Source organism: Aulostomus chinensis, chromosome 1, assembly GCF_037954235.1.
Source record: "Aulostomus chinensis isolate RoL2024-O1b breed Wild chromosome 1, RoL_Achi_v1.0, whole genome shotgun sequence".
Taxonomy (NCBI): Eukaryota; Metazoa; Chordata; class Actinopteri; order Syngnathiformes; family Aulostomidae; genus Aulostomus; species Aulostomus chinensis.
In genome coordinates this window covers 46,444,696-46,465,727 of record NC_141320.1, presented here as the reverse complement: position 1 = coordinate 46,465,727, position 21,032 = coordinate 46,444,696, and the positions used below count along the sequence as shown (strand labels likewise).

The 21,032-nt window shown below is 39.7% G+C and overlaps 1 long non-coding RNA gene across 1 annotated transcript in view; it reads right to left on the bottom strand.

Moving 5' to 3' along the window:
* Nucleotides 1–13,406, bottom strand: part of LOC147271910 (uncharacterized) — a 149,232-nt gene extending 135,826 nt beyond the window's left edge. The window contains exons 1-2 of the long non-coding RNA XR_015115809.1: nt 13,314–13,406; nt 12,321–12,512 (exon numbers count right to left, since the gene is read on the bottom strand). This is a non-coding gene — a long non-coding RNA (uncharacterized LOC147271910). The remainder of the gene's footprint in view (nt 1–12,320; nt 12,513–13,313) is intronic.
* Nucleotides 13,407–21,032: the final 7,626 nt, after the last annotated feature.

Below are 21,032 nucleotides of genomic sequence, written 5' to 3'. Positions count from 1 at the left end.
TAATACGAACCTCAAAATATTGCGACAGTCATGTAGTAAGAATTGCTAATGAACTCAAGATGATGCTAACAGTAATGTAGTGATAGTTGCAAATAAACTCAGTGATGCTTACAGTAATGTAGTAAGAGTTGCTAATGAACTCAATTTAATGCTACTGTGATGTCGTAAGAATTACGAATGAAATCAAAATGATGCTAACAGTTATGGAGTGAAAGTTTCGAACAACTTCAAAGTGATGCTGACAGTTATGTAGTAAGAGTTAATACGAACCTCAAATATTGCGACAGTGATGTCGGAAGAATTGCTAATGATCTCAAAATGATGCGACAGTGATTTAGTAAGAATTGCTAATGAACTCAAAATGATGCTAACATTAATGGAGTGAAAGTTGCTAATAAACTCGAAGTGATGCTGACAGGAATGCAGTCAGAGTTGCTACGAACCTTTAAATAATGCAACAGTAATGTAGTAAGAGTTGCTACGAACATCAAAATAATGCGACAGTGATGCCAGAAGAATTACTAATGACCTCAAAATGATGCTAACAGTTATGGAGTGAAAGTTTTGAATAACCTCAAAGTGATGCTGACAGTAGTGTTGTAAGAGTTGCTACGTAACTCAAAATAATGCGACAGTTATGTCAGAAGAATTGCTAAAGATCTCAAAATGATGCGACAGTGATTTAGTACGAATTGCAAATGAACTCAAAATGATGCTAACAGTAATGGAGTGAACGTTTCGAATAAACTCAAAGTGATGCTGACAGTCATGTAGTAAGAGTTTCTGCGAACCTCAAAATAATGCGACAGTGATGTTGGAAGAATTGCTAATGATCTGAAAATGATGCGACAGTGATGTAGTAAGAATTGCTAATGAACTCAAAATGATGCTAACAGTAATGGAGTGAAAGTTTCGAATAACCTCAAAGTGATGCTGACAGTCATGTAGTTTGAGTTGCGAGTAAATAAAAAATGATGCTGACAGTGATGTCGTAAGAATTGCTATTGAACTCAAAACGATGCTAACAGTAATGTATTGATAGTTGCTAATCAACTCAGTGATGCTTACAGTAATGTAGTAAGAGTTTCGAACAACCTCAAAGTGATGCTGACAGTCATGTAGTAAGAGTTGCTACAAACCTCAAAATAATGCGACAGTGATGTCAGAAGAATTGCTAATGATCTCAAAATGATGCGACAGTGATTTAGTAAGAATTGCTAATGAACTCAAAATGATGCTAACATTAATGGAGTGAAAGTTTTGAATAACCTCAAAGTCATGCTGACAGTCATGTAGTAAGAGTTAATACGAACCTCAAATATTGCGACAGTGATGTCGGAAGAATTGCTAATGATCTCAAAATGATGCGACAGTGATTTAGTAAGAATTGCTAATGAACTCAAAATGATGCTAACATTAATGGAGTGAAAGTTGCTAATAAACTCGAAGTGATGCTGACAGGAATGCAGTCAGAGTTGCTACGAACCTTTAAATAATGCAACAGTAATGTAGTAAGAGTTGCTACGAACATCAAAATAATGCGACAGTGATGCCAGAAGAATTACTAATGACCTCAAAATGATGCAACAGTGATGTAGTAAGAATTGCTTATGAACTCAAAATGATGCTAACAGTAATGGAGTGAAAGTTTCGAATGACCTCAAAGTGATGCTGACGGTCATGTACTAAGAGTTGCTACGAACCTAAAAATAATGCGACAGTAATGTAGAAAAAGTTGCTACGAACCTCAAAATATTGCGACAGTGATGTCAGATGAATTGCTAATGATCTCAAAATGATGCGACAGTGATTTAGTAACAATTGCTAATCAACGCAAAATGATGCTAACAGTAATGGAGTGAACGTTTGGAACAACCTCAAAGTGATGCTGACACTAATGTAGTAAGATTTGCTACGAACCTCAAAAAAATGCGACAGTGATGTCAGAAGAATTGCTAATGATCTCAAAATGATGCTACAGTGATGTCGTAAGAATTGCACATGAACTCAAGATGATGCTAACAGTAATGTAGTGAAAGTTGCTAATAAACTCAGTGATGCTTACAGTAATGTAGTAAGAGTTTCGAACAACCTCAAAGTGATGCTGACAGTCATGTAGTAAGTGTTTCGAACAACTTCAAAGTGATGCTGAAAGTCATGTAGTAAGAGTTGCTACTGAACTCAATTTAATGTGACTGTGATGTCGTAAGAATTGCTAATGAACTCAAAATTATGCTAACAGTAATGGAGTGAAAATTTCGAATAACCTCAAAGTGATGCTGACGGTCATGTAGTAAGAGTTGCTACGAACCTCAAAATTATGCGACAGTAATGTAGATAAAGTTGCTACGAACCTCAAAATATTGCGACAGTGATGTCAGATGAATTGCTAAAGATCTCAAAATGATGCGACAGTGATTTCGTAAGAATTGCTAATAAACTCAAAATGATGCTAACAGTAATGGAGCGAACGTTTCGAAGAACCTCAAAGTGATGCTGACAGTAATGTAGTAAGAGTTGCTACGAACCTCAAAAAAATGCAACAGTGATTTCAGAAGAATTGCTTATGATCTCAAAATGATGCTACAGTGATTTAGTAAGAATTGCTAATGAACTCAAAATGATGCTAACATTAATGGAGTGAAAGTTTTGAATAACCTCAAAGTGATGCTGACAGTCATGTAGTAAGAGTTAATACGAACCTCAAATATTGCGACAGTGATGTCGGAAGAATTGCTAATGATCTCAAAATGATGCGACAGTGATTTAGTAAGAATTGCTAATGAACTCAAAATGATGCTAACATTAATGGAGTCAAAGTTGCTAATAAACTCGAAGTGATGCTGACAGGAATGCAGTCAGAGTTGCTACGAACCTTTAAATAATGCAACAGTAATGTAGTAAGTGTTTCGAACAACCTCAAAGTCATGCTGACAGTCGTGTAGTAAGAGTTTCTACAAACCTTAAAATAATGCGAGAGTGATGTCAGAAGAATCAGTAATGATCTCAAAATGATGCGACAGTGATGTCGTTAGAATTGCTAATGATCTCAAAATGATGCGACAGTGATTTAGTAAGAATTGCTAATGAACTCAAAATGATGCTAACATTAATGGAGTGAAAGTTGCTAATAAACTCGAAGTGATGCTGACAGGAATGCAGTAAGAGTTGCTACGAACCTTTAAATAATGCAACAGTAATGTAGTAAGAGTTGCTACGAACATCAAAATAATGCGACAGTGATGCCAGAAGAATTACTAATGACCTCAAAATGATGCAACAGTGATGTAGTAAGAATTGCTTATGAACTCAAAATGATGCTAACAGTAATGGAGTGAAAGTTTCGAATGACCTCAAAGTGATGCTGACGGTCATGTACTAAGAGTTGCTACGAACCTAAAAATAATGCGACAGTAATGTAGAAAAAGTTGCTACGAACCTCAAAATATTGCGACAGTGATGTCAGATGAATTGCTAATGATCTCAAAATGATGCGACAGTGATTTAGTAACAATTGCTAATAAACGCAAAATGATGCTAACAGTAATGGAGTGAACGTTTGGAACAACCTCAAAGTGATGCTGACACTAATGTAGTAAGATTTGCTACGAACCTCAAAAAAATGCGACAGTGATGTCAGAAGAATTGCTAATGATCTCAAAATGATGCTACAGTGATGTCGTAAGAATTGCACATGAACTCAAGATGATGCTAACAGTAATGTAGTGAAAGTTGCTAATAAACTCAGTGATGCTTACAGTAATGTAGTAAGAGTTTCGAACAACCTCAAAGTGATGCTGACAGTCATGTAGTAAGTGTTTCGAACAACTTCAAAGTGATGCTGAAAGTCATGTAGTAAGAGTTGCTACTGAACTCAATTTAATGTGACTGTGATGTCGTAAGAATTGCTAATGAACTCAAAATTATGCTAACAGTAATGGAGTGAAAATTTCGAATAACCTCAAAGTGATGCTGACGGTCATGTAGTAAGAGTTGCTACGAACCTCAAAATTATGCGACAGTAATGTAGATAAAGTTGCTACGAACGTCAAAATATTGCGACAGTGATGTCAGATGAATTGCTAAAGATCTCAAAATGATGCGACAGTGATTTCGTAAGAATTGCTAATAAACTCAAAATGATGCTAACAGTAATGGAGCGAACGTTTCGAAGAACCTCAAAGTGATGCTGACAGTAATGTAGTAAGAGTTGCTACGAACCTCAAAAAAATGCAACAGTGATGTCAGAAGAATTGCTTATGATCTCAAAATGATGCTACAGTGATTTAGTAAGAATTGCTAATAAATTAAAAATGATGCTAACATTAATGGAGTGAAAGTTTTGAATAACCTCAAAGTGATGCTGACAGTCATGTAGTAAGAGTTAATACGAACCTCAAATATTGCGACAGTGATGTCGGAAGAATTGCTAATGATCTCAAAATGATGCGACAGTGATTTAGTAAGAATTGCTAATGAACTCAAAATGATGCTAACATTAATGGAGTCAAAGTTGCTAATAAACTCGAAGTGATGCTGACAGGAATGCAGTCAGAGTTGCTACGAACCTTTAAATAATGCAACAGTAATGTAGTAAGTGTTTCGAACAACCTCAAAGTCATGCTGACAGTCGTGTAGTAAGAGTTTCTACAAACCTTAAAATAATGCGAGAGTGATGTCAGAAGAATCAGTAATGATCTCAAAATGATGCGACAGTGATGTCGTTAGAATTGCTAATTAACTCAAAATGATGCGACAGTGACGTAGTAAGAATTGTAACGAACTCAAAATGATGCTAACTGTAATGTAGTGAAAGTTTCGAACAAACTCAAAGTGATGCTGACAGACATGTTGTAAGAGTTGCAACGAACCTCAAAATGATGCGACAGTGATGGAGTAAGAATTGCAAATAAACTCAAAATGATGCTAACAGTAATGTAGTGAAAGTTTCGAATAACCTCAAAGTGATGCTGACAGTCATGTGGTTTGAGTTGCGAGCAACCTAAAAATGATGCTGACCGTGATGTCGGAAGAATTGCTCATGATCTCAAAATGATGCGACAATGATGTCGGAAGAATTGCTAATGAACTCAAAATGATGGTAACAGTAATGTAGTGAAAGTTGCCAATAAACTCAAAGTGTACTGACAGTCATGTAGGAAGAGTTGCTACGAACCTTAAAACAATGCAACAGTAATGTAGTAAGAGTTACTACGAACTTCAAAATGATGTGACAGTGATGTAGTAAGAATTGCTTATGATCTCAAATTGATGCGACAGTGATGGAGTAAGAATTGCTAATGAACTCAAAATGATGCCAAAAGTGATGTTGTGAAAGTTTCGAATAACCTCAAATTTATGGTGACAGTCATGTAGAAGGAATTGCTATTAAACTCAAAATGATGCTAAAAGTAACGTAGTGATAATTGCTCATAAACTCAAAATGATGCTAACAGTAATGGAGTGAGTGTTTCGAACAACCTCAAAGTGATGCTGACAGTCATGTAGTAAGAGTTTCTACGAACCTCAAAATAATGCGACAGTGATGTCGGAAGAATTGCTCATGATCTCAAAATGATGCGACAGTGATGTAGTAAGAATTGCTAATGAACTCAAAATGATGCTAACAGTAATGGAGTGAAAGTTTCGAATAACCTCAAAGTGATGCTGACGGTCATGTAGTAAGAGTTACTATGAACCTCAAAAAAATGCAACAGTGATGTCAGAAGAATTGCGAATGATCTCAAAATGATGCGACAGTGATTTAGTAAGAATTGCTAATGAACTCAAGATGATGCGAACAGTAATGTAGTGATAGTTGCTAATAAACTCAGTAATGCTTACAGTAATGTTGTAAGAGTTTCGAACAACCTCAAAGTGATGCTGACAGTCATGTAGTAAGTGTTTCGAACAACTTACAAGTGATGCTGATAGTCATGTAGTAAGAGTTGTTAATGAACTCAATTCAATGCTACTGTGATGTCGTAAGAATTGCTAATGAACTCAAAATGCTGCTAACAGTAATGGAGTGAAAGTTTCGAAAAACCTCAAAGTGATGCTGACAGTCATGTAGTAAGTGTTGCAACGAACCTCAAAATAATGCGACAGTAATGTAGTGAAAGATGCTACGAACCTCAAAATATTGCGACAGTGATGTCGGAAGAATTGCTAATGAACTCAAAATGATGCTAACAGTAATGGAGTGAAAGTTTTGAATAACCTCAAAGTGATGCTGACAGTCATGTAGTAAGAGTTGCTACGAACCTCAAAATAATGCGACGGTTATGTCCGAAGAATTGCTATAGATCTCAAAATGATGCGACAGTGATTTAGTAAGAATTGCTAATGAATTCAAAATGATGCTAACAGTAATGGAGTGAACGTTTCGAATAAACTCAAAGTGATGCTGACAGTCATGTAGTAAGAGTTTCTACGAACCTCAAAATAATGCGACAGTGATGTCGGAAGAATTGCTAATGATCTCAAAACGATGCTAACACTAATGTAGTGATAGCTGCTAATCAACTCAGTGATGCTTACAGTAATGTAGTAAGAGTTTCGAACAACCTCAAAGTGATGCTGACAGTCATGTAGTAAGAGTTGCTACGAATCTCAAAATAATGCGAAAGTGATGTCAGAAGAATTGCTAATGATCACAAAATGATGCGACAGTGATGTAGTAAGAATTGCTAATGAACTCAAAATGATGCTAACAGTAATGGAGTGAACGTTTCGAATAAACTCAAAGTGATGCTGACAGTTATGTACTAAGAGTTGTTAATGAACTCAATTCAATGCTACTGTGATGTCGTAAGAATTGCTAATGAACTCAAAATGCTGCTAACAGTAATGGAGTGAAAGTTTCGAATAACCTCAAAGTGATGCTGACAGTCATGTAGTAAGTGTTGCAACGAACCTCAAAATAGAGCGACAGTAATGTAGTAAAAGATGCTACGAACCTCAAAATATTGCGACAGTGATGTCGGAAGAATTGCTAAAGATCTCAAAATGATGCGACAGTGATTTAGTAAGAACTGCTAATGAACTCAAAATGATGCTAACAGTAATGGAGTGAACGTTTCGAACAACCTCAAAGTGATGCTGACAGTAATGTAGTAAGAGTTGCTACAAATCTCAAAAAAATGCGAAAGTGATGTCAGAAGAATTGCTAAAGATCTCAAAATGATGCGACAGTGATGTAGTAAGAATTGCTAATGAACTCAAAATGATGCTAACAGTAATGGAGTGAAAGTTTCGAATAACCTCAAAGTGATGCTGACAGTCATGTAGTAAGTGTTGCAACGAACCTAAAATAATGCGACAGTAATGTAGTAAAAGTTGCTACGAACCTCAAAATATTGCGACAGTGATGTCGGAAGAATTTCTAATGAACTCAAAATGATGCTAACAGTAATGTAGTGATAGTTGCTAATCAACACAGTGATGCTTACAGTAATGTAGTAAGTGTTTCGAACAACCTCAAAGTGATGCTGACAGTCATGTAGTAAGAGTTGCTACGAACCTAAAAAATAATGCGACAGTGATGTCAGAAGAATTGCTAATGAACTCAAAATCATGCTAACAGTAATGGAGTGAAAGTTTCGAATAATCTCAAACTGATGCTGACAGTCATGTAGTAAGAGTTGCTACGAACCTCAAAATAATGCGTCAGTAATGTAGTAAAAGTTGCTACGAACCTCAAAATATTGCGACGGTGATATCAGAAGAATTGCTAAAGATCTCAAAATGATGCGACAGTGATTTAGTAAGAATTGCTAATGAATTCAAAATGATGCTAACAGTAATGGAGTGAACGTTTCGAATAAACTCAAAGTGATGCTGACAGTCATGTAGTAAGAGTTTCTACGAACCTCAAAATAATGCGACAGTGATGTCGGAAGAATTGCTAATGATCTCAAAATGATGCGACAGTGATGTAGTCAGAATTGCTAATGAACTCAAAATGATGCTAACACTAATGGAGTGAAAGTTTCGAATAACCTCAAAGTGATGCTGACAGTCATGTGGTTTGAGTTGCGAGTAAATAAAAAATGATGCTGACAGTGATGTCGTAAGAATTGCTATTGAACTCAAAACGATGCTAACACTAATGTAGTGATAGCTGCTAATCAACTCAGTGATGCTTACAGTAATGTCGTAAGAGTTTCGAACAACCTCAAAGTGATGCTGACAGTCATGTAGTAAGAGTTGCTACAAACCTCAAAATAATGCGAAAGTGATGTCAGAAGAATTGCTAATGATCTCAAAATGATGCGAATGTGATGTAGTAAGAATTGCTAATGAACTCAAAATGATGCTAACAGTAATGGAGTGAAAGTTTCGAATAACCTCAAAGTGATGCTGACAGTCATGTAGTAAGTGTTGCAACGAACCTAAAATAATGCGACAGTAATGTAGTAAAAGTTGCTACGAACCTCAAAATATTGCGACAGTGATGTCGGAAGAATTTCTAATGAACTCAAGATGATGCTAACAGTAATGTAGTGATATTTGCTAATCAACACAGTGATGCTTACAGTAATGTAGTAAGTGTTTCGAACAACCTAAACGTGATGCTGACAGTCATGTAGTAAGATTTGTTAATGAACTCAATTCAATGCTACTGTGATGTCGTAAGAATTGCTAATGAACTCAAAATGCTGCTAACAGTAATGGAGTGAAAGTTTTGAATAACCTCAAAGTGATGCTGACAGTCATGTAGTAAGAGTTGCTACGAACCTCAAAATAATGCGACGGGTATGTCAGAAGAATTGCTAAAGATCTCAAAATGATGCGACAGTGATTTAGTAAGAATTGCTAATGAATTCAAAATGATGCTAACAGTAATGGAGTGAACGTTTCGAATAAACTCAAAGTGATGCTGACAGTCATGTAGTAAGAGTTTCTACGAACCTCAAAATAATGCGACAGTGATGTCGGAAGAATTGCTAATGATCTCAAAATGATGCGACAGTGATGTAGTCAGAATTGCTAATGAACTCAAAATGATGCTAACAGTAATGGAGTGAAAGTTTCGAATAAACTCAAAGTGATGCTGACAGTCATGTGGTTTGAGTTGCGAGTAAATAAAAAATGATGCTGACAGTGATGTCGTAAGAATTGCTATTGAACTCAAAACGATGCTAACACTAATGTAGTGATAGCTGCTAATCAACTCAGTGATGCTTCCAGTAATGTAGTAAGAGTTTCGAACAACCTCAAAGTGATGCTGACAGTCATGTAGTAAGAGTTGCTACGAACCTCAAAATAATGCGACAGTGATGTCGGAAGAATTGCTCATGATCTCAAAATGATGCGACAGTGATGTAGTAAGAATTGCTAATGAACTCAAAATGATGCTAACAGTAATGGAGTGAAAGTTTCGAATAACCTCAAAGTGATGCTGACAGTAATGTAGTAAGAGTTGCTACGAACCTCCGAATAATGCGACAGTGATGTCGGAAGAATTACTAATGATCTCAAAATGATGCGACAGTGATGTAGTAAGAATTGCTAATGAACTCAAAATGATGCTAACAGTAATGGAGTGAAAGTTTCGAATAACCTCAGAGTGATGCTGACAGTCATGTAGGAAGAGTTGCTACGAACCTCAAAATAATGCGACAGTTATTTCGGAAGAATTGCTAATAAACTCTAAATGATGCTGACGGTATTGGAGGAAGAGTTGAAACTAACCTCAAAATGATGCTAAAGTTATGTCGTAAGAATTGCTATTAAACTCAAAATGATGCGAACATTAATGGAGTCAAAGTTGCTAATAACCTCAAAATGATGCTGACAGTCATGTGGTTAGAGATGCGAGTAACCTAAAAATGGTGCTGACGGTAATGTCGTAAGAGTTGCTAATAACCTCAAAATAATGCTACAGTGATGTCGTAAGAATTGCTAATGATCTCAAAATGATGCGGCAGTGATGGAGTAAGAATTGCTAATGAACTCAAAATGATGCCAAAAGTGATGTTGTGAAAGTTTCGAATAACCTCAAAGTGATGCTGACAGTCATGTGGTAAGAATTGCTATTAAACTCAAAATGATGCCAACAGTAATGTAGTGATAATTGCTCATAAACTCAGTGATGTTCACAGTAATGGAGTGAAAGTTTCGAATAACCTCAAAGTGATGCTGACAGTCATGTAGTAAGTGTAGCTACGAACCTCAAAATAATGCGACAGTGATGTCAGAAGAATTGCTAAAGATCTCAAAATGATGCGACAGTGATTTAGTAAGAATTGCTAATGAACACAAAATGATGCTAACAGTAATGTAGTTAAAGTTTCAAACAACCTCAAAGTGATGCCGACAGTCATGTAGTAAGAGTTGCTACGAACCTCCAAATAATGCGACAGTGATGTCGTAAGAATTGCTAATGATCCCAAAATGATGCTAACAGTAATGTAGTGATAGTTGCAAATAAACTAAAAGTGATGCTGACAGTCATGTAGTAAGAGTTGCTACGAACCTCCAAATAATGCGACAGTGATGTCGGAAGAATTTCTAATGAACTCAAAATGATGCTGACGGTGATGTAGTGATAATTGCGAGTAACCTAAAAATGATGCTAACAGTAATCTAGTAAGAGCTGCTAATAACCTCGAAATGATGCTTACAGAAATGTAGTACGAGTTGAAACTAGAACAACAAACTGTCCTCTGATGGTTGGACAGGTTGGTTTTGTCCGTCCTCTCACTCATCATTAAAAGCCCTTATTACTCATCATTCATCCAATCTGACACTCACGTCTGCAGTGGGGAATCCCCAGCAGCCCGCGGCACACATGGAGCAATCTTGGCCAATCACGTGGGGCCTGCAGCGGCACCGACCACCAAATGACTCGCAGGTGTCACTCTCAGCTCCAACCTCATGGCAGGCACAAGGCAGGGCGCCGTTGTTGAAGAGAGCCCAAGAGACACAGCTGAGCTGAGACAGAATGGAGACCAAGGACAGGAGGGACGACAGAGAAAAAGGAAACGTTAGCGAGACATTTTAGGAAAATTAGTTTAGTGGGGAAACGGTTCTTAGCCAAACTTGCTAAATGGAAGGACAACAAAAAACAAAGATCTTAAAAAGAAAATTTGCACAAAGTGAAACCCTGCAAGAGAAAGTAAATCAAGAACTAAATATTCTTGAGGCTCAGGTCTTTAGTTCCAATGCTTGTAAATGACATCTGAATGCATTCACAACCCAAATCTGAGCAGACAGAAGCGTCCCAGTCAGGCCCAGTTTAGTTCCTCTAGAACATTCAGGGATACAGAACATGGACCAACTCAGGCTGAGAGACACCGACTTGACATGAAAGCTGTTGAGGCCACAGTTGCTGATGAAGTGGTCAGATTTCTCCAGTGGTTCTTGGTTCAGGGAGCTGGAGCTGGAGCTGCTCTCAGGCACCACCAGGACGTAATCCTGGAGAGACAGAAGGAAGAAGTCCAGGCCTGACAGAGGAGAAGGAGGCACAGAGTAGTAACAGCAGATACGTGTGGGGAAAGGGAGAGGGTATCAGTCCAGCAGAGGAGCAGGAAACCTACCACCACAGGGCTCTGCCTGCAGGAACCTGCAGGTGAGGAGGACCTGAGCCCCCTTAATTGTTAATGAACTCAAAATGATGCTAACAGTGATAATAGTGAAAGAATTGTCGGAAGAATTGTTAATGAATTCAAAAATGAATGAAGGATGAGAGCGATGTTCAATGGTACATGTTTTCTTTCCTGAACCGCCGATGTTTCCAATCACGAATCTCAGTCATGAGATTTGAACATCATGGAGGAGTTCAAAAGTGTCAAACTGGGCCGGTCTCCATTTTATGAGTCCGGAGACCGAGGATAAAACTTCAAGTCCCTGGTTCAGATTTGACTCGTCTGAATCCAAACACAGCAGCGTTCTTCCACCAGGCCAGATGAGTTGATCATGATAACAAGATATCTTCATGCTACTACAACACACAAACTCATCACCAGAAAAGACTTCATGGTGGAACAACAAATCTCCTCCCAATGGGAAAAACATTGAGTTGAACAATCAACTTTTCCATGATGACATGGAGAGCTTGGCAGCAGCAGCAGGCTTCCATTGGGGGCTGATATGCCAGCTCCACTTAGCCTTCTTTGGAATGGTTTCACCTGGAGTGATGCTGTTATTGAGACCTTTTATCTGGAACAACACCACCTGCATGGAGACTGAGGACTTCAACAGATGCAGATGTTGACCCAGAATAAATCTAAATATTCCAGATGTGTTAAATCAATCCAGCAGCAGTGGTGGGAGCGTCGTAAACTCACTCACTCAGCAGCCGTCAGCCTCCGTACCTGCACGGAGTCCAGCCTGATGTGGTCTCTGTTGTCTGCTCCCAGAGGTGGTCTGTCACCTCTGAACCAGGGGGCTCATCTCTCTGGTGGGAGGTCAGTGGAGGAGCTGCAGCGGGGGAGGCCAGGATGGGCTCCTGTAGGAGGAGCTCTGGCCCTCCTTCAGCACCAGCCAGTGGGAGGGAGTTTGGAAACCTGAGGGGACACAGGAGGAGCTACAGGGGGAGGGAAGGTGGATCAGAACCATTCTCACAAGAGCGCTGAGGGGACACAGGAGGAGCTACAGGGGGAGGGAAGGTGGATCAGAACCCTTCTAACAAGAGCGCTGAGGGGACACAGGAGGAGCTACAGGGGGAGGGAAGGTGGATCAGAACCCTTCTAACAAGAGCGCTGAGGGGACACAGGAGGAGCTACAGGGGGAGGGAAGGTGGATCAGAACCGTTCTAACAAGAGCGCTGAGGGGACACAGGAGGAGCTACAGGGGGAGGGAAGGTGGATCAGAACCATTCTGACAAGAACGCTGAGGGGACACAGGAGGAGCTACAGGAGGATGGAAGGTGGATCAGAACCGTTCTAACAAGAGCGCTGAGGGGACACAGGAGGAGCTACAGGGGGAGGGGAGGTGGATCAGAACCGTTCTAACAAGAGCGCTGAGGGGACACAGGAGGAGCTACAGGGGGAGGGAAGGTGGATCAGAACCATTCTAACAAGAGCGCTGAGGGGACACAGGAGGAGCTACAGGGGGAGGGAAGGTGGATCAGAACCCTTCTAACAAGAGCGCTGAGGGGACACAGGAGGAGCTACAGGGGGAGGGAAGGTGGATCAGAACCGTTCTAACAAGAGCCTGAGGGGACACAGGAGGAGCTACAGGGGGAGGGAAGGTGGATCAGAACCGTTCTAACATGAGCGCTGAGGGGACACAGGAAGAGCTACAGGGGGAGGGAAGGTGGATCAGAACGGTTCTTACAAGAGCGCTGTCCCACTAATGTTCCTCACCAGAATCCTCCTGTCAGGGGGGAACCGTCCATGGGTGCTGATGCAGCGGACTGAAGGTTCAACGTAGTCCATGCTGAACTGGTCTTTAGGCACCAGGTGGACTTTGTGCTAAAAACAGCAGAAAAAAAAGACAAAAGGGGAGAATTTTAACAAAAGTATGCAAATGAGCTGAAGATCAAAATACAAAAAGTAAATCAAGGTTTTTTTCAAATGATTGCCAGCTATTTAGCTAAGAGAAGGACAAATGTCAATCAAGATGTCAGAATGGAACGATCCCACTGGCTTCTGGTCAAGGGAACCATGGAGATGCTAACTTCCTGTTGGACTATCAGGGTGTCTCATCCCTGACATGCTAACTTCCTGTTGGACGATAAGCGTGTCTCATCCCTGACATGCTAACTTCCTGTTGGACGATAAGCGTGTCTCATCCCTGACATGCTAACTTCCTGTTGGACGATAAGCGTGTCTCATCCCTGACATGCTAACTTCCTGTTGGACGATAAGGGTGTCTCATCCCTGACATGCTAACTTCCTTTTGGACTATGAGGGTGTCTCATCCCTGACATGCTAACTTCCTGTTGGACTATGAGGGTGTCTCATCCCTGACATGCTAACTTCCTGTTGGACTATAAAGGTGTCTCATCCCTGACATGCTAACTTCCTGTTGGACTATAAAGCCTGATTTAAGCCTGATTTATGCTTCTGTGTCGAGTAGTATTCGTACCTACGCCGTCGACGCAGACCGTACGCCGTAGCCTGAAACGCGCCTCCAAAAAATCCTGCTTACTCATCGCGTCGACGCGTGGTGACGTCACCGTCGAGGACTGTGATTGGTCCGCTCAGAACGTTTTTGCCGGTTCAGTCGCAGCACAACACCGCCATTTTCAAAGTTTCTGTGGTAAAAGCTCCAAGAAAAAAAAGACCAAGCCGAAGAGAGGATTATCGAGGAGGTGCTCAAGTACGACCACCTCTACAACTCCTCTTCGCGGCACTACAAAGACTGACAAATGGCCAACAATTGTTGTCTGTGACCGGAAGAAAACCAAGGAATCCGACAAGAGCCCCGTAAACAATACAAAGACAAAGCCACACCCCCTAGCGGCTTGGCGGTGAATTGCAGAGCAACGCGTTCCCTCGACGCAGAATAAACCAGGCTTTTCAGTCGCACCTGTTTTACGCCCCCGTGCCAGATAAGGACCCCCATCGGGCTGTGCCACCCTGGAGGGAGCGCGTCTCACAGTCAGTCAGCGGAACCATGCGGATCCGGGCCGGAGCTGTGGGAAGGAGCGCCAATTGTATCGGGTTGTTGTTTTCTGGACTGCAGCAGAACAGGAGCAGCCGGGACTGGAATGTAGAAGTAGGTTATCTTGAAGTTGACTCAGTTATGGTGAACGATATTGTGGTGCAACACTTTAATGAGCTTTAAGGCAAACATATTTCATGAGGAAACAACGCCGGAATTGGACGGATTTCAGCGGCACACAACAACGTATCCGATACACCTCATTGGAAACCTGGTGGTCTAAGACTAAGAAACACCAGTCACCATGAAGAAAGGAACTTTTAGCTGAGTACTCATGTTCTTTTCTGCAGGTTGAATGTCGCACTTGTTGGACAGAAGCGTCTCATCTCAACAAAAGCACCTCTTCAGTGCTGAGGCATGATGGGGCCAGGCATGAGAATGAAGTCCCAGATCCACCAGGATGAACTCAGGTATACAGCCACTCTCCAACTGACTCACAGTTGCTTCATTGATCATTAATTCCTATTCATTTCTTCTCTCCTTCATCTTTAACCATCCAGCTTCCAGGAAGCAGATGCTGGATTAGGCTCTGCTGAATTTCATCCTGAAGGACTGCCAGCCCCTCAGCACTGTTGAGAGGGAAGGGTTCAGGGAACTGGTTCAGGTCCTTGAGCCTCATATGTTTGCCAACCAGAAAGGTTTGTGTGGAAATGATCTAAAGCAGTCGTTGATATCTCCAGTTTATTTCATCTTTAATTTCAATGTATTGATTTACTCTGGGTGTCATTTTCAGACCATCAAACAAACGGTGGCCAAAAAGTACCAGGAGGAACGGGAAGGAGTGAAAAAGGAAGTCCAGCTGCCATGTGGACATCTGTGGACATGGAGGCTCCCTTGGCTCTGACCTGTCACTGCATTAGTGAGAATGAATGTGTTGGGAGTGCAAGACTTTCCACAAAGTCACCCTGCATCATTTTGAGGTTCGTAGCAACTCTTACTGCATCACTGTAGCTTCATTTTGAGGTCAACAGAAAGTCTTACTACATTACTGTCAACATCATTTTTAGGTTAGTAGCAACTCTCATTACATCACTTTAGAATCATTTTGACATTAGTAGCAACTCTCATTACATCACTTTAGCATTTTTTGAAATTAATACCAACTCTCACCACATCACTTTAGCATCATTTCATAGGTTACTAGAAACTCTCATTACATCATCTTAGCATCATTTTGAGATGATTAGCAACTCTCATCACATCACTGTAGCATCATTTCTTAGGTTAGTAGCAACTCTCACGACATCACTGTCAACATCATTTTGAGGTCAGTCGCAACTCTCACTACATCACTGTGAGGAGCAACTCTCACCACATTACTTTCGCATTATTTTAAGGTTTTTAGAAACTCTCATTATATCACTTTTAGCATCATTTTGAGGTTTTTAGCAACTCTCACCACATCACTGTAGCATCATTTTGTAATTAATAGCAACTCTCATTACATCACTGTAGCATCATTTCTTGGGTTAGGAGCAACTCTTATTAAGTCACTGTAGCATCATTTTAAGATGATGAGCAACTCTCATCACATAAATGAAGAATAATTTCTTAGGTTAGTAGAAACTCTCATTGCATCACTTCAGCATGGTTTTGAGATGATTAGCAACTCATCACATCACTGCAGTACCCTTTCTTAGGTAAGTAGCAACTCTCACTACATCACTGTAGCATCATTTCTTAGGTTAGAAGAAACTCTCATTACATCACTGGCATCATTCTGAGATTGGATTGCAACTCTCATTACATCACTTTAGCATCATTTTGACATTAGTAGCAACTCTCACTACATCAATTCAGCATTATTTTGAGGTTCGTAGCAACTCTCACGACATGACTAGCATCATTTTGAGGTTTTAATCAACTCTCATGACATCACTTTAGCATCATTTTGAGATTAGTAGCAAGTCTCACTACATCACTGTAGCATCATTTTGAGGTTCGTAGCAACTCTCACTACATCACTTTAGCATCATTTTTAGATTAGTAGCAACTCTCACGACATCACTGTAGCATCATTTCTTTGGTTAGTAGCAACTCTCATGAAGTCACTGTAGCATCATTTTGAGGTTCGTAGCAACTCCCACTACATAACTTTAGCATCATTTTTAGATTAGTAGCAACTCTCACTACATCACTGTAGCATCCTTTCTTTGGTTAGTAGCAACTCTCATTACATCACTTTAGGATCATTTTTAGATTAGTAGCAACTCTCACCACATCACTGTAGTATCATTTCTTTGTTTAGTAGCAACTCTCACTGCATCACTGTAGCATCATTTCTTAGGTTCGTAGCAACTGTCATTACATTACTGTAGCATCATTTCTTAGGTTAGTAGCAACTCTCATTACATCACTGTGGCATCATTTTGAGGTTAGTATCAACTCTTACTACAAGACTGTAGCATCATTTTTAGGTTAGTAGCAATTTATTACATCACTGTCGCATCATTTCTTAGGTTAGGAGCAACTCTCATTAAGTCACTGTGGCATCATTTTGAGGTTCGTAGCATCTCTCAGCACATCACTGTAGCATCATTTCTTAGGTGTGAAGCAACTCTCATGACATCACTTTAGCATAATTTTGAAGTTCTTAGCAACTCTCATTACATCACTTTAGCATCATTTTGAGATGATTAGCAACTCTCATTACATCACTTTAGCATAATTTTGAAATTCTTAACAACTCTCATTACATCACTTTAGCATCATTTTGAGATGATTAGCAACTCTCATCACATCACTGTAGCATCCTTTCTTAGGTTAGTAGCAACTCTCACTACATCACTGTAGCATCATTTCTTCGGTTCGTAGCAACTCTCATTACATCACTTCAGCATCATTATGAGGTTCGTAGCAACTCTCACTACATCACTGTAGCATCATTTCTTAGGTTAGTAGCAACTCTCATTTCATCACTGTAGCATCATTTCTTTGTTTAGTAGCAACTCTCACTACATCACTGGAGCATCATTTCTTAGGTTCGTAGCAACTGTCATTACATTACTGTAGCATCATTTATTAGGTTCTTCGCAACTCTCACTCCATCACTGTCGCATTATTTTGAGAGTTTTAGCAAATCTTACTACATGACTGTCAGCATCATTTTGAGCATCATAGTAACTCTCACTACATTACTGTAGCATCATTTCTTAGGTTAGTAGCAACTCTCATGACATCACTTAAGCATCGTTTTGAGATGAGTAGCAACTCTCACTACATCACTGTAGCATCATTTCTTTGGTGAGTAGCAACTCTCACTACATGACTGTAGCATCATTTCTTAGGTTCGTAGCAACTGTCATTACATGACTTTCGCATCATTTCTTTGGTTAGTAGCAACTCTCACTACATCACTGTAGCATCATTTCTTAGGTTAGTAGCAACTCTCATTACATCACTTTAGCATCATTTTGAGATGAGTAGAACTCTCACTACATCACTGTCAGCATCATTTTGAGGTTTTAAGTAACTCACTGCATTACTGTCAGCATCATTTTGAGCATAGTGGCAACTCTCACCACATCACTGTAGCATAATTTCTTAGGTTAGTAGCAACTCTCAATACATCACCTTAGCATCATTTTGAGATGAGTAGCAACTCTCACTTCATCACTGTAGCATCATTTCTTAGGTTAGTAGCAACTCTCACTACATCACTGTCGCATCATTTCTTCGGTTCGTAGCAACTCTCATTACATCACTCTAGCATCATTATGAGGTTAGTAGCAACTCTCATTACATCACTTCAGCATCATTATGAGGTTCGTAGCAGCTCTCACTACATTACTATAGCATCATTTCTTCGGTTCGTAGCAACTCTCACGACATCACTGTAGCATCATTTTCTGAGGTTAGGAGCAACTCTCATGAAGTCACTGTAGCATCATTTTGAGGTTCGTAGCAACTCCCACTACATCACTTTAGCATCATTTTTAGATTAGTAGCAACTCTCACTACATCACTGTCGCATCATTTCTTTGGTTAGTAGCAACTCTCATTACATTACTTTAGGATCATTATTTGATTAGTAGCAACTCTCACCACATCACTGTAGTATCATTTCTTAGGTTAGTAGCAACTCTCATTACATCACTGTAGCATCATTTTGAGTTTTTAAGTAACTCTCACTGCATTACTGTCAGCATCATTTTTAGCATAGTGGCAACTCTCACCACATCACTTTAGCATCATTTCTTAGGTTAGTAGCAACTCTCATTACATCACCTTAGCATCATTTTGAGATGAGTAGCAACTCTCACTACATCACTGTAGCATCATTTCTTTGTTTAGTGGCAACTCTCACTGCATCACTGTAGCATCATTTCTTAGGTTCGTAGCAACTGTCATTACATTACTGTAGCATCATTTCTTAGGTTAGTAGCAACTCTCATTACATCACTGTGGCATCATTTTGAGATGAGTAGCAACTCTCACGACATCACTGCAGCCTTATTTTGAGGTAAGCAGAAATTCTCAGTACATTACTGTTAGCATCATTTTGAGGTTAGTAGCAACTCTCACTACATGACTGTAGCATCATTTTTAGGTTAGTAGCAATTTATTACATCACTGTAGCATCATTTCTTAGGTTAGGAGCAACTCTAATTAAGTCACTGTGGCATCATTTTGAGGTTCGTAGCATCTCTCACCACATCACTGTAGCATCATTTCTTAGGTTTGAAGCAACTCTCATTACATCACTTTAGCATAATTTTGAAATTCTTAACAACTCTCATTACATCACTTTAGCATCATTTTGAGATGATTAGCAACTCTCATCACATCACTGTAGCATCCTTTCTTAGGTTAGTAGCAACCCTCACTACATCACTGTCAACATCATTTTGAGGTCAGTAGCAACTCTCACTACATCACTGTCAGCATCATTTTGAGGTTTTAAGTAACTCACTGCATTACTGTCAGCATCATTTTGAGCATAGTGTTAACTCTCACCACATCACTGTAGCATCATTTCTTAGGTTAGTAGCAACTCTCAATACATCACCTTAGCATCATTCTGAGATGAGTAGCAACTCTCACTTCATCACTGTAGCATCATTTCTTAGGTTCGTAGCAACCCTCACTACATCACTGTGAACATCATTTTGAGGTCAGTAGCAACTCTCACTACATCACTGTAGCATCATTTCTTCGGTTCGTAGCAACTCTCATTACATCACTCTAGCATCATTATGAGGTTAGTAGCAACTCTCATTACATCACTTCAGCATCATTATGAGGTTCGTAGCAACTCTCACTACATTACTATAGCATCATTTCTTTGGTTCGTAGCAACTCTCACGACATCACTGTACCATCATTTTCTGAGGTTAGGAGCAACTCTCATGAAGTCACTGTAGCATCATTTTGAGGTTCGTAGCAACTCTCACTACATCACTTTAGCATCATTTTTAGATTAGTAGCAACTCTCACTACATCACTGTCGCATCATTTCTTTGGTTAGTAGCAACTCTCATTCGATCACTTTAGGATCATTTTTAGATTAGTAGCAACTCTCACCACATCACTGTAGTATCATTTCTTAGGTTAGTAGCAACTCTCATTACATCACTGTAGCATCATTTTGAGTTTTTAAGTAACTCTCACTGCATTACTGTCAGCATCATTTTTAGCATAGTGGCAACTCTCACCACATCACTTTAGCATCATTTCTTAGGTTAGTAGCAACTCTCATTACATCACCTTAGCATCATTTTGAGATGAGTAGCAACTCTCACTACATCACTGTAGCATCATTTCTTTGTTTAGTGGCAACTCTCACTGCATCACTGTAGCATCATTTCTTAGGTTCGTAGCAACTGTCATTACATTACTGTAGCATCATTTCTTAGGTTCGTAGCAACTCTCATTACATCACTGTGGCATCATTTTGAGATGAGTAGCAACTCTCACGACATCACTGCAGCCTTATTTTGAGGTAAGCAGAAATTCTCAGTACATTACTGTTAGCATCATTTTGAGGTTAGTAGCAACTCTCACTACATGACTGTAGTGTCATTTTGAGATGAGTAGCAACTCTCACTACATCACTGCAGCCTTATTTTGAGGTAAGCAGAAATTCTCAGTACATGACTGTAGCATCATTTTTAGGTTAGTAGCAATTTATTACATCACTGTAGCATCATTTCTTAGGTTAGGAGCAACTCTAATTAAGTCACTGTGGCATCATTTTGAGGTTCGTAGCATCTCTCACCACATCACTGTAGCATCATTTCTTAGGTTTGAAGCAACTCTCATTACATCACTTTAGCATATTTTGAAATTCTTAACAACTCTCATTACATCACTTTAGCATCATTTTGAGATGATTAGCAACTCTCATCACATCACTGTAGCATCCTTTCTTAGGTTAGTAGCAACCCTCACTACATCACTGTCAACATCATTTTGAG